The following is a 13218-nucleotide window of genomic DNA, read 5'->3' on the forward strand; positions in this document are numbered from 1 at the left end:
CAGACTGTCTTTACTGGACTGGTGCTCTGATCATCTTTGTGGCTCTGCTCTGGGACTCAATCGAACAGGTTCATGTCCTTCCTGTATTGGAGACTCCAGACTTGGACACAGTACTCAAGGTGGGAGCTCACAAGAGTGGAGTAGAGGGGAAGAATCACTTCCCTCTACCTTCTGGCCACACTAGTTTTGATGTAGCTCAGGCTTGGCTACTTCTCTGTGCTGCAAGTGCACACTGCTGGCTCACATTGAGCCTATCATTAAGCAAGACCCCCAAGTCCTTCTCCTCAAGGCTGTTCTCAATCCATCCTCTGACCAACCTGTATTTCTGCTTGCCTTTAAAAAGAGAACTTAAGAATTGAGAAAATCAAGAGAAAAATCAGTACTGATCAACATCTAGCCATTAACTGTAGCTAATTTTTCACAGTAAAGAAAAACCTATTTTGCTCCCAATAAATAAATTCTGTCATATTTGGGCTTGAGTACTGTGCTATTGTACAGCTGTTAGTGTGTTTGTCTTAAGGATTAAAAAAAAGCACTGCAGGGTATTAGTTTCTTGTATTGAAAATTTTAGTTGTAATTGCTTCAAAACCAGATATGAATATGCTTTGCGGTAACTCTGAATTATGTAAAACATCAAACCTTCTTGTCAGATTGCCTGAGTCACTTATTTCTCTGAACTTTATGGTTTTTTTCTCAAAGTTAGTTCAAATTCAAGAAACTGCTAGGCAGAGTACAAGATAATTGGAAATAATAGCACACTTCAGTATTTTTACTTGAATAATTTCAGCTGCATGAAGTGCATATTTGCCACCTCAGCTAGGGAGCTGAACACAGATGGAAAAGTAATGGCTGGCTGGTGATCTACTTCATGGTTGAAAGCACTACCCTGGTTACATGGGCTAGGAAATACAGTTTTAAAAACATAGACTAAAGCAAGTCTTTCAGAGCAGGCTGTTCAGAACCAGTAGAATGCATGATATATTAAAACTGAATTTAAACTTTTAAGTAGTTTGCCTTTGCTTTGAAATAGAGGTGATCTAATAAAATCACTATTTTTTTTTTTGCAGTACACGTTGAAAACATTACCAAGACTTTCTAAGAAGTTTGTGTACTGCTGTTTCTCTCTCAGTGAAAGAGTTGTCTTTTTTTTTTAATGCTAGAATGCTCACATAAATCATGGCATGTGTTTTTCACTATTTCTGCCAAGGAAAGAAATGGTTGGTTTATGTTTACTTGCAAGGGATTAGTAGCAATGATTTCCAGTCGAGAGCCATTTGAATATTACTTTATTTCTGATTAAAGCAAAATTTCTGTTTGGATGTTGAGGACTAGATTTTATTCTCCATTTTCTCATGGCCTGACTTCTGGTTCCATCAAACCTTTGGTCTTTCTAGCTTCTTTGAGGATGGGATAAGTGAACAGACTACCAGAATAGGACTTGCATAGTATATTTGTGTCTCTGAGGAGTTAGACCAATTCCTGCTCTCAGTGGGCATCATTCCTTTGACTAAACATTCAAATTATTTTTATATAGTAGCGTTACATTGACTTGAGGCTTCCTGTACACAGTAAAGGAAACCAGAGACCTTGTGTCTCATTCCCTTTAAAATACTAAAGCCTTCCTTAGACACTTAAAGGCTCACTAACTGGATGTGCCAAATCATTAGCCACACAAATGTTTGTGATAGCACAAAAGTGGTGATAAATATTCGTCCTTTCTTGCATTATTATAAGACTTCACAACTTAAAAGCAAGACTTTTAGTCCCTGAGATGTCTTACATTGGCCTAACAGTTCTTCTGGAAGTTCGTGGGAATTTCAGCATCTTCAGTGGGGGAATAATTAGGTAAATAATAGGAACAATAAAATAGCTGTAATAATAAAAAATTATGAACTAAATGGTGGAAGATAAGTCTTTAAACAATATAACAGTAAGAATATTAACTGGATGGACTTCTTGAAAACACTTGTTTCTGATGGCTGGAATAAGATTGTTTAAGAGGCTGTAGGGGTTTTTGGTTGTTGTTTTGCTCTGGAAAGCTGTCTGTACAGCTAGTTTTATGCAGGAGCCTCTACCTCAGATGACAGCTTCACCTCTGGCAGTAGCAGATTTGTTCATTACTCTTACAAAGGATTCACCCATTGGTAAAATCTTGATCCAGATGAAGTATAAGCAAATAATAACATTTCTGTATACTTCATGAGAACGTGTAACAGTGCTGCTTTTCAGCTTTGTGGTGGCTGTGGTAGGACAGCTGATGCTCTGTTTGGCATAGGTTTGGAACAGAATTACACATAGAAAATGTTTTGAATGGATTCATACAGAGGAGCCAGACAGCTCTGGTGCTCTGCATCATGTGAATGTGTGTAGGGTTCAGCTAATAATTACCCTAATACCCAGTCTACTGTCTTGAGATATAGACTGAGTTTGTCATATTTTTCCCTTTTATTGGTGTAAGAAATTCTTGCATGTCTGTGCAAGAATTCAGTGCTGTCTCGTGATTCTTTTCATTTAAGTACCTTGCGAGTCTGCTTCAGTTTCTCCTCCCTCTCATAGCTGTCATTCATTGCCCATTGCATTTTTTTGCTAGAAACATCAATGCATTTTTAAAATTGTTTTGTTGTGGCTTTTAAAATTATGTATTTTGGAGTGACTAACAAGATCAAGCTTCTGTGTGCTGCTTCTAATGCGTAATTTGCTCAGTCTTTTTTTCGAAAATGTTTAAATGCTGGTAGGATACTAACAATGAGAAAAGCTGATACTTTTTTTTTTTTTTCCCCCTAGAGCTGCACGGTGATAAAGCATAATTTCTCTTCTGTAGCTCATGGTTTAATGTATTTGAAGACTGATAAGCTGAACAGACAATTGAAGTACCTTTTATATAAATTATAATGTGGACGGCAAAGTACATGTTGAGCTGTTAAACAGTAATCATTGAAATGAGATTAGAGTCATGTTTTGATCTTGATAACCCGTGCAGTTCTTGTATTTTTATTTGGATGCTTGGCACCTTCAAAGATTTCTGTATGAGATTTTCATGTCAGTTTCTTCTGTCTGCCTCATTTCTCTAGCAGTGTGCGTAGACAATATATACTTCTACTTTTTACTTCTGAAAATAGAAGTAATTTAATTCAACAAGTACAGTTTTGATTCTTTGAAATCTCCTTTGTGTTCGTTACTTTGAGTACATTTTATACTGTAGAAACCAAAAGTGAATGTGCTTCTAAGGCAACTTTAGACAAAAGACACTTCATGTCGACTTCATTTGCTGCCCATCATCAAGCTTCTCCTACAGCTCTTTTCTCAGTAAAGTTGATGATTTCAGAAGGGACATAGTGCATAATCAAGTAACAATTAGTTTTTCTTTCTTCCTTCAGTACCTACAATTTGAACTTTAATTCCAAAAGCAGAGAAAGATAAGTTGTGAAGAACCAAAGTTCTCTAGATTTTTGAATTAATTCCATAGTGTATGTTCTCTACTTTCAGGTTTCCATAGATCAGGTGATGTCCTGAGCTCTTCATCTGCATTTCCTTGTAGCCTCATCTCTAAAGTAAGGATACAGATATAGAGGTAGAAAGTATAGTGACTGGGATATTCCTAAGAATTAAAAAACTGACTGTCAAAGTAGCTGTAGTACCCGTTTAGAGTGGTTGAAATTGACTCACTTGTGTTATGTATGCAGCAGAGAAAATAACTGAAGGTGATCCTGAAGAAGTTCCAAGCTAAGGAGTTACTTCAATTAAGAAAAAAAGTCAAAGGTAGTTTGGCTTTCATAACAGAAACAATTAAACAGCTCATTTTATTTACTTCAGAAATACATCTGGATACGAGGTGTTGTGCTGAAATTGCATTCAGGATGTACAGCTTAAATTTCAGTATGATAGTTCTTGGTTATTTCATGCTTCTACACATTTCTAATGAGGCATAGGTGACTAGTCCTTCTGAAGATTTCTCTTGAATTCCCTTTTATTAAACAGAAATGTAGAGTAATTTTAAGGAAAGCAAAGCTGTAGATCTGAATTACAGGTACTAAAAATGAGAACCAGAAACTTCTTGGACTGTTTAATTTCAGGCTTATGAATCCTAGTTACCGAAACAAAGTGCAGTGGGAGAACTCTTCTGGTTACTCTTCAGCATACTTGGGTGTGTTGAAAGGTGTAATAACTTGGGTGGTAAAACAGATAAAAACTTCCCTTAGAATGCAGATAAATTTATTTTAGAGTGTTTTGATGAGGAGATGCTGTTTTCTAGGGATGTTGAACTGGGTGGTTCAGCTTAAGTACTTGCCATCAAAACAACAGGTTGGTGAAAGAATAGGATATCCTAAAAATGTTAAGAAATAGGCTTTGTTTCATCCATCACTACATAGTCTTTTGCTCTTTGAGATGACAGATGACATCAACTGGAATTTGTATCTGAGATATTGAAAGACAGCTTGCTAGGTCTCTTGCTAGAGTAGAGCTGGGTTTTCCAGAGGAGCTTATGAAAGTGACTGTTACAGGTTACAAGTGATTGTAACTTTACTTACTGCTTTGAGGCTTTTGTCATCTGATGACATTATAATAACTTAAGACTCCTTTTTTTTTTCCTCCCCCAAAGTTTTACAGCAAAACTACTTCAGTATTTCTCTAAGTGAAAAACTAATTTTCAATAAAGAAGTGTATTAGAATATGATATTGTGTCAGTGACATAAAATTCCTTAGGGAATACCAAATGTCTGTAGAGGCAGTGATTTAAATTTCCATTTTCGTAAAACATTTTCTGTTTGTAAGACAAATCTTACAGCAGCTTTATCCAGGTCACTGGCACAGTAGGAGTGTCAGACTCTGCAACGTGATACAAAATCCAGAATGAGATTACTTTCCTATGGAAGGGATTGGCCCACTGTTGGTCTTTGCAGTGAAGTGACTGAGTGAATGATGGGCTCTAACAACAGACGAATGATTGTGTTTGTAATTCAGAATAAATTATTTTGAAGACAAACATAGACTTAAAGTTCTCTCTTCTGTTAGGGAAACAAAAGAGAGCAAATGAATCAGCTCAGCATGTGTTCAGCAACTGTGCTCTGTACTTACTGTGTGATTTTTTCACTGCTTCTTTAGAGAGACTTCCTGATAAAAAATCTTCACCTATCCTTGCTCTGGCTTTAAGCTGTAGATTTCAGGATCTGAGAGAAATTCTGCTTTGCTCTGTGTCTGTGACTGCTTGTTGACAGGATCAGTGTTGCTTGCCTGGTATTAGTCAAAGTTTTTTTACCTTTTAATTGTGTTCAAACAATTCTGGGTACTGCTTGTCTTTCAGGTGGTGTTTGCTAATTCTTCATGTCAGGTGTAATGTTATTGACTGACATTAATAGTTACTTCCCTGGGTTTCCCTCATAGTAATGCTGTCTTATTGATTTGTCACTTGCTTGTATTTTTCCACTTCTTCTGTTTTCTATTTCTTTCTTCTTCACTGAATGTAACTAACAGCACTGTCTCTGTTCTCTGTATCTTTCTTGTTGTCTCATCTTCACTGATCTCTATTCAGGGTCGAGAAAACTTCAGATACCTTCAGGTAGAGAGCTGGTTATTTTAAGAAAAGGTAGTGTAAAGTTTGAGTCCTTTGATGTGCCAGACTGTCAGCTGAGAGGGGAGTAACCTCTCAAACTGATCAGCCAGAGTTACCCAATGTCTTATTTGTATTTTAGTTTTTCTACTTAGCTTCGAAATTTAGGAACCCTTGTCTTAACAGTCTTGAGTTACCTGGAAAAAAAGCGAGATGTAAAAACAACACAGGGCAGAATTTTCACAGGCAAAGAACAAGAAATATCCAGCGATACAGAATGATCTTCAGTCTCTAAAGCTGTTTGTCTCCATTTGTAGTTCATGGTTTTGAACCAACAGTGGCAGCTGTGACAGCTTGATGCATGGCAGTTGCCTTGTTTTGTATGTTTAAATGAAGATACATTTGTTGGGGGGGGGGAGTGGTTCCCCCTTGCTCCTTGAAGGCACTCTGAAAAGTACCTTTTGTGAGGCTTGCCAGGACAACTTAACCTGGGAGTGGGATGTTGCTGCAGGACAAGTACAGAGACAGGAAGAGTCTGCATGTGGTTATGGTATGATGCGAGTAGTAATGGCCTGAACTGTTGCAGAGGATGAAGGCATTTGTGCTGAATGCTTTTATATTATTTCATATCCATTTGTTCTTGGTTTTCCATGTGGTCTTTCTTAACAGCATTTGCTGTTGTCCTTTATTTTGTTCACAGATTGCTTTTATTTCAGATCTCAGTTTTTGTTTAGCCAGGCGAAATAAGCTTAAGGCAAAATTACAGTTTTCCAGGCCACTTCTCTTGGTACACACATTACACCACACTGCTTCCAGTGAGAACAACCTTACCTTGCATTTGGTGTGCTAATCATCAGTGCTCTACTTCAGTGAAGGTATTAAGTTGGCTTAAGCAGTCATGTGCTTTCTTCTCTGCCTTGTAGGGGCATATTGCCACCACCTTTTTGTTGCCAACATAACTATTTGCAAAGCCACTTGGCAAACATATGTCAAAAGTCTTCATTCTTTCCCAGATTGTCAGCTCAATCATCGTTTGCATTAGGAGTAGTGTCTTTTGCCTGTGTGTTTAGTATCCTTGGCAGTGGGTACTGAAATGATCCATGTGTGTGCATGTCCACTTGACCATTAAATGGCAGCAGGAGCACTTCAGACAGACGTAGCAACATTTGTCTGAATGTTGTAACAGAACAAACTGGTCCCATGCTGAGACATAATGACTGCTATGTAAAAAATAATTACAGCAGAAAAAATTGTAATTCGCTTATTGTTCAGAGAGTTCTTCTAGTGAGAAATCTCTGAAGTTGCACCAAGTACAGCATCAGAGAAAGGGAGAAAAGACAATATTAGGTGAGGTTTTAAAAAATACTGAATGCGAACGTTTTGTAAGCCTAGGTAAGAGACTTTCATTAATTCAAACACATTTTTTAATCTTAGTTCAAAGATGGTTTCTTGCAAGAACAAGGTTTATTGACTGCCCCTTCAGAATTAACTTCAAAATATCTCAGTGGAGGTATTAGGTGAACTCAGCCTAACTATGAGAAACTTGTTTAGGCTGTTTTTTCTATCTGTAGTTATGTCCCCTGTTGTACCCAAGGCATTCCATCTCTCTAGTATTTAGAAACAGTAATTGTACCACAGCTTGTTATTGATGAAAATATCCAGAAAAATACGGAAGAGACTGGTAAATCTTGTGCGTTAAATGTCACCAAAGAGTCTGTTTTATCATACTGGTTTTTTTTCTTAGTGTCTTGGCTTGTGTCTCAGCATAATCTCTTTAGTGCATTGGATCTTAAACGTGGCCTGTTATTTGTAGGAAAAATATACATGTATGTTGCCAGTATTGTAGAACATGCCGGATACCATGCTGTTTACAATGTCACCTGTTTGGTAATTGAATATTCTGACTGTTAGCTTTGTTTCAAAAAAAACCCCAAACAAACAAACAACCCCCCCCAAAAAAACAAAACCAAAAAACAAAAAACCCCACCAAAAACCCCAAACAAACAAAAAACCCCCAAAACCAACCAACCAACCAAAAGAAACCCCAAAACCCACAAAAAACCAAAACACAAACAAAACAAACCCCTCTATTACTCTGTATTACTCTTTTGTTTTTTTATTTTGCTTGTGCATACAAGTGTTTGGTTTTACTTTAGCATTTAAGATTTTAAACTGGATTGTTTTGTATGTTTTTTATGTTTTGTGTTCACACTATGCAGACTTGTAAATTTAAGCTGATTAATCAAAGGGAGTAAAATGACAGGCATTGCTTTTAATTTCCAGTGCTCATTTTATCTTTGGAGATGGAAAGTTCCGTGGCTTATTGGTGGTATGTATGTTACATTCCTGTAACCTTCTGGTTTTTGCCTTCCCCTTCAAGAGAAAAAAGACTCTTAGGTTTATGGGTCTAACAGCAAATGCACACAGCTTTGCCATTCAGCTCCTTTGTTTTGTTGGCTTAAATGTCAGCCAATTTAACTGGATTCACGCTGTGTTTTTTCACTTGGCTGTTGAAAGAACAGAACCTTTGATAGTAAAGGTGGACCTGTTTAGTCTTATCTAATCGAGGAAGATCTCTCAAACAGAATGTGTCTATTGATGGTACTGTTTCACACTGCCTGTATCTGCATGGGAAGGATACATGTGTATATTTTAAAGAATGTAAACTTGCTGTGATTTATTAAATTAAATTTGATAAATTCAATTTGGGTAGGCTAATTTCCATACATTTCCTCTGTTCACAGAGGTTCTAGTTGGTGCTCTAGATCAGGAATTGAATATAGAGAATATTACTCACTGTGGGAGGAGTTTCTTTGCCCATATTGACAAAGAAAACCAGCCTCAGATAGGAAGTTAACCTTTGCTATCTTCAGTTTCAGTAATCGTTTAGCGATCTATAAATACTTAATGTGGCTTCACCTCAAAAAATTAATTCCTTATTGAATAATATTTTATCATAAAGAAAAGGTGGTAATGGTTCTTTTCCCCTTTATTCACTAGTAAGTCAAACTGGGCTGTGGTATTTGACATCAGAATTATTTTTCTTTCATCAGTAACAAAGGCCTTTTTTGTCAGATGTCGCATATATCTGTGAGGTGTCAGTTCTATGGCCTAATGCAGTATAAAATAGAATAACTTTTTAAATAGTTATCTTCCTCACAAGGGAGACTGGTTGGTCAGAGGCATATTGCATTGTTCCACACTCTGTAGAAGCAACAGAAAAGTTCACCAATGTGAACAAACGTGAGTTGAAACAAATGAACAGATTCAATGAGTAAGATGCCATATTTATAATCCATTTTTCTAGAATAGAATTGTGACTGTAAGGAAATGGATCTGTATTGTATATGAATTTTACAAGTGTAAACTAGTGGCTCATGCTCTTAGATAAATTATCCATATATTTTTCATAGGTGTAATTAATAGTTTGCTCTATATTTGATGTGCAGTATTCTTAAGCATTCAGTAGCTTTTTTCTTTTTCAAAAAAATCAGGTAGATCGAAAACAGTTTAATAAATATAAATACTATGGAAAGCGCTTATTTCCTGCTTGTTTTTAATTAATACTGTTTGCAGTACTCTTAAGTTTTTCAGACCTCCCTCTCTGACACAAGCTTGGACTATCACCCTCAAAAATGCTTAAGTTAGATGCATCTAGAATTATAATGTAGCCAAACAGTTAAAGGATGTGTAGCTTATTACATGCTTGAAAATATTTAACAGACCAGTAACTGGTGTAATTAAAATGCTAGTGGAAAGATAAATTTTTATTATTATCTGTTCAAATTTGAATGATACAGCGAATGACATCATGGATTTTGAGAATCATTAACAATTATAATGCTGAAATTCATGTTATTCTTATTTCTAGTTGTGTGTACTGTTTTTATTCTTCAGTTGATAATGCCTTACTTGATTTTCTGGCCTATATCCCCTCAAAAATATAAATCTTATGAGAGAATCTTCAGACCTCTTCAAAGTATACCTTCTCTTCACAGTGTACCTTCTTGCAATTTTTCTCTTTATCTTTACACAATTTGTCCCACTGCAGTGTGAAGGTACCCATTTCATCGTGGTGATTTTGACGAAGTGACCCACACTCGTTTTTACCTCCTCCTGTCCTTGGACTTCGTGTGAACCCTGCTAGGCAAAGACTCCTCCTTTCCAGTGTAGAACTGGCCATGCTGGTGTCTGCTTTCTGCAGCATCCCGTGCCTGCACCTTGAGTTTGTTAACGCATCCTTAAGGGCTGTGCTGTGTCCCCACTGCTGTTTGCCTGCTGCTGCTGCTGCTAAGTAGGGTTTCTGTTCCTGTCCTTTCCTCCCACTTTAATTGGTGTCTCCAAATAACGAGTTGTTCAGAACACAAGCTGCCTTGAGATATTTGCAAAACACCTACTGCCTTGTAAAGCAGCCTGTAAAAACAGGCAAATAGTAACTGAAGTGGAAAAGTAATCTTAAAATGCTTCATCTTTATATAGAGGCATCTTAGTGCAGTTTAACATCTGGAAACAGAAAAGTCAGCACTTTAGGCTGACCCAAAGCTTATTGAAAGGCAAGTTCTTTGACTTCAGAGGTCTTTGAATAAGCAAAACCTTTGTGAACTTTTGGTATTTGTGAGTGTCTTGAAATAAATTGGCTAAAACTTACATTCAAACTTCATTACTTTTGGAAACGTCAGCTGAATTTAACTTTACAAAGATTAGGTATGCAGCATAGGTAAATGGTGTGTAAAGATCACATGGTTGCTTCTTTTTTCTTTTTTTTTCTTCTTTTTTTCCTTTTTTATTTCTCTCTTTTTAATTATTTTTCTTTTTCTTTTTTATTTTTTCACTTTTCAACATACCAAGGGGCTGAGAGCTTGAGAGCTTGATGAGAGTGGTGGGGTTTTTTGAGAATTTTAGCTATCAGTATTATAAGGTCTCTGATTTTTTTGTGAATCGATAAGTGCAGAATCTAATTGAGTTACTACTTTGGAAATCAAAATACTTTAATATCTGTCTGCTGTATAGACAGAGACACAGACATCTGTGTTTGCTAAATGATAAATGGGTGTTGCAGGGCAGATTGGTCTGGTACAGAAAAGGGAACCAGAACCCACTTGTTCAAATCTGATCTTACCTGGATGATTGAAGAACTGGAGTTTGTCTTCAGAACTATATTACGGAGATTGCTTGTAAATTATATGATTGAAATGAAATGATAAAGTGGGAGTTCAAGACTACTGTAGCAAACTGATTTTTGCTTAATGACAATGAATATTGGAAGACTTCCCTCTGTACGTTTTAAGGAGAAAAACGTGCATGAAAGGTGATTTGTAGCATAGTTTTCAAAATTAACTTGCGTTGCTATTAAAGACAAAAGCAATAATAACTTTTCAGAGTTAGACTGAAGATGTTTTCTAAGAAGGAGCAGTTCCTTTAACACATAGTCACTTCCTTCATTCATATCAGGGAAAGACTGAACAACTATGTCTCTGTCTCTGCCAGCTTTTCTAGGTTGTATCAGATAGTATATCAGATTGCTTGTCCTCATTCTGTCTGCAGAAGACTAAAAACTCTGTTAATATATATGTTTGAGTGTATGCATCTATGTCCTGTGAAACTGAAACATTTGATATTGGGCTCTGTTCTGAAGCTTAAAAAAACCTCAATAAAACATAACCCCTCCCAAAAAAACCAACTGTGTATTGTTCGTATAGTTGGTAAGTACTTGGGAGAACATCAGGAATCTTATATCATCTAATCATAGCCACTAGATCTATAATATTAATCAGGTAACTCCATTTTGAGTTTAAATTAAATTAATGTTAAATGGAAATATGTATGCATCTGATGAACTGGTAAAAATTAATATCAAATAATTCCCCTTTAATTTTGATAAACTGAACTAAAATGAACTTTTCTGTGAAATTGTGAAATTTTAGAGAACCAAAGCAAAATTTGGGTTGTATAGGTAATCTTTTCAAAGTTCTGCTCGTTGAGCTTTTGTCTCTAACAAGATTTAGCAGGTTCTGCAATGCTGGCCTAAAGTGAGAATAAAGAAGTCATGAAGTTAAGACATTTCCCAGTGCTAGATACTGGTCACTCCTTCTGCATTTTCTTAAAATATGTGCAGCCTGTCTGAATCAGCAAGAATACTGATGCTTTAAGAGAGAAAAAATCAGTTTTATATTGGTGACCATTTTTTTTCTTTAAAAAAATTATATTTCAGTAGAGGGAAGCATTCATTCACACATGGATTCACACTCCTCAGTTCTTATAATGTTAAGCTCTTTCAAAATCAAGCCTAGAATTTCATTCAATCTTAGTTAAAAATGATGCTTCAGCACTCCAAGAAATCCTCCTTTAATAGGGGAAATTTTATAACTATAGTTAAAAAAAATATTTGCTTTTATATTACCTCGAGGTTTAGAATATCTCTTAGATTTTCTAATCCATGTGTCTATTAATTTATGTGTTATATTCTTCAGCTGTAGACCTTTTTGATTCAAAAATTGCGTAGGCTTAAATATTTGCAATATCAAAAGCCAGAAACAGCCTGTTTCCATATAAAGGATTCTGTTTTTTTCAGTTACTGCCCAAGTGGAAAATTGGAAAGAAATTATTGTGCTGTCAGGTAGCTTTAGAGAACAACAAAGCTTAAAAAAGACTAATAGTCTTAAAATAGTCTTAAAAGACTAATATATGTAGGAAGATGCAGGTTTCAAAGAACATTATATGAGAATTGACTAGAATCACATATAAAGGATGTGTCCTTCCATGTTTGTTTTGTTTTTTTTTTTCTTTAATAGTTTTTGGAGCAAAACATAGGCCTTCATTTTGGAAAAGTTAAAATAAATGCAGAAATAAGTCCATTTCAAAAAGGTCTTTAAAGCAGGTCCTGAACAGGAAGAGTAAATGTTCCCTTTGGAACATTCTCTGGATACAGTTTCTTAACAATAAGAATATCCTGCTTTTGAGAGAGAGAGAGAGAGAGAGAGAATGAGCACAAAATTATTCATTCTAAGGTGTGGCTTTATTGCACATACAGCGATGCATTACAAGGGCAGTTTTGAAACTGCTGGCTTAACTGTATCTCCAGCATTTATATATTTGGTATATATTTGTAGCCAGTGCCTGACTATTTATACTTAGAATACCTGTAGTTGTCTAAGATGTTCTCCTGCTTTATAATCCACCATTTTCTTCTTGGAGGTAGTTGCTTGTTTGCCAGCAGTTGTACTGTTCATCTCAGGCTCAGACCCCAAAGGTTTGCTTTTTTTACCCATCCTTAATTTTTACTACCTTGTGCAATGTAGTCTTGAGGTAGCTTAGTTTACGTATGTGTTCTCCTGCCACTGACATTTACAACTTGTTCCACCACTTTGTTCTCCCTTTTTATTTAGTATCACCTAAACAAAGAGGTGTCTATGCAGTTGTAGAGTGCATAATCTATGTCAGTCTAAAAGAAATCCTATTCACAATTTATTATTAAACGTAGATCATTAGAATGCTGGCTGCTTGCTTTTCTCTGTCTGGAGGAGGACATTGAGGATAATATGATTTTCTAGTTTTTTATTTGAATTAACACATTTTGGAGTGTGAAGAGGCTGATAGATGCAGGGAAAAAACTGTATGAGCAGTTCAGTCATAAAAGGATGCTGTGCTAGTGTTTGTCACTGCCCATGTGA

General features: G+C 36.1%; 1 protein-coding gene across 3 annotated transcripts in view; it reads left to right on the forward strand.

Annotated features, from left to right (window-relative positions):
* The window catches only part of CDK17 (cyclin dependent kinase 17), a 90098-nt gene that overhangs the window by 21298 nt on the left and 55582 nt on the right, over window positions 1-13218 (forward strand). The window lies entirely within an intron of this gene.

Source organism: Calypte anna, chromosome 1, assembly GCF_003957555.1.
Source record: "Calypte anna isolate BGI_N300 chromosome 1, bCalAnn1_v1.p, whole genome shotgun sequence".
NCBI lineage: Eukaryota > Metazoa > Chordata > Aves > Apodiformes > Trochilidae > Calypte > Calypte anna.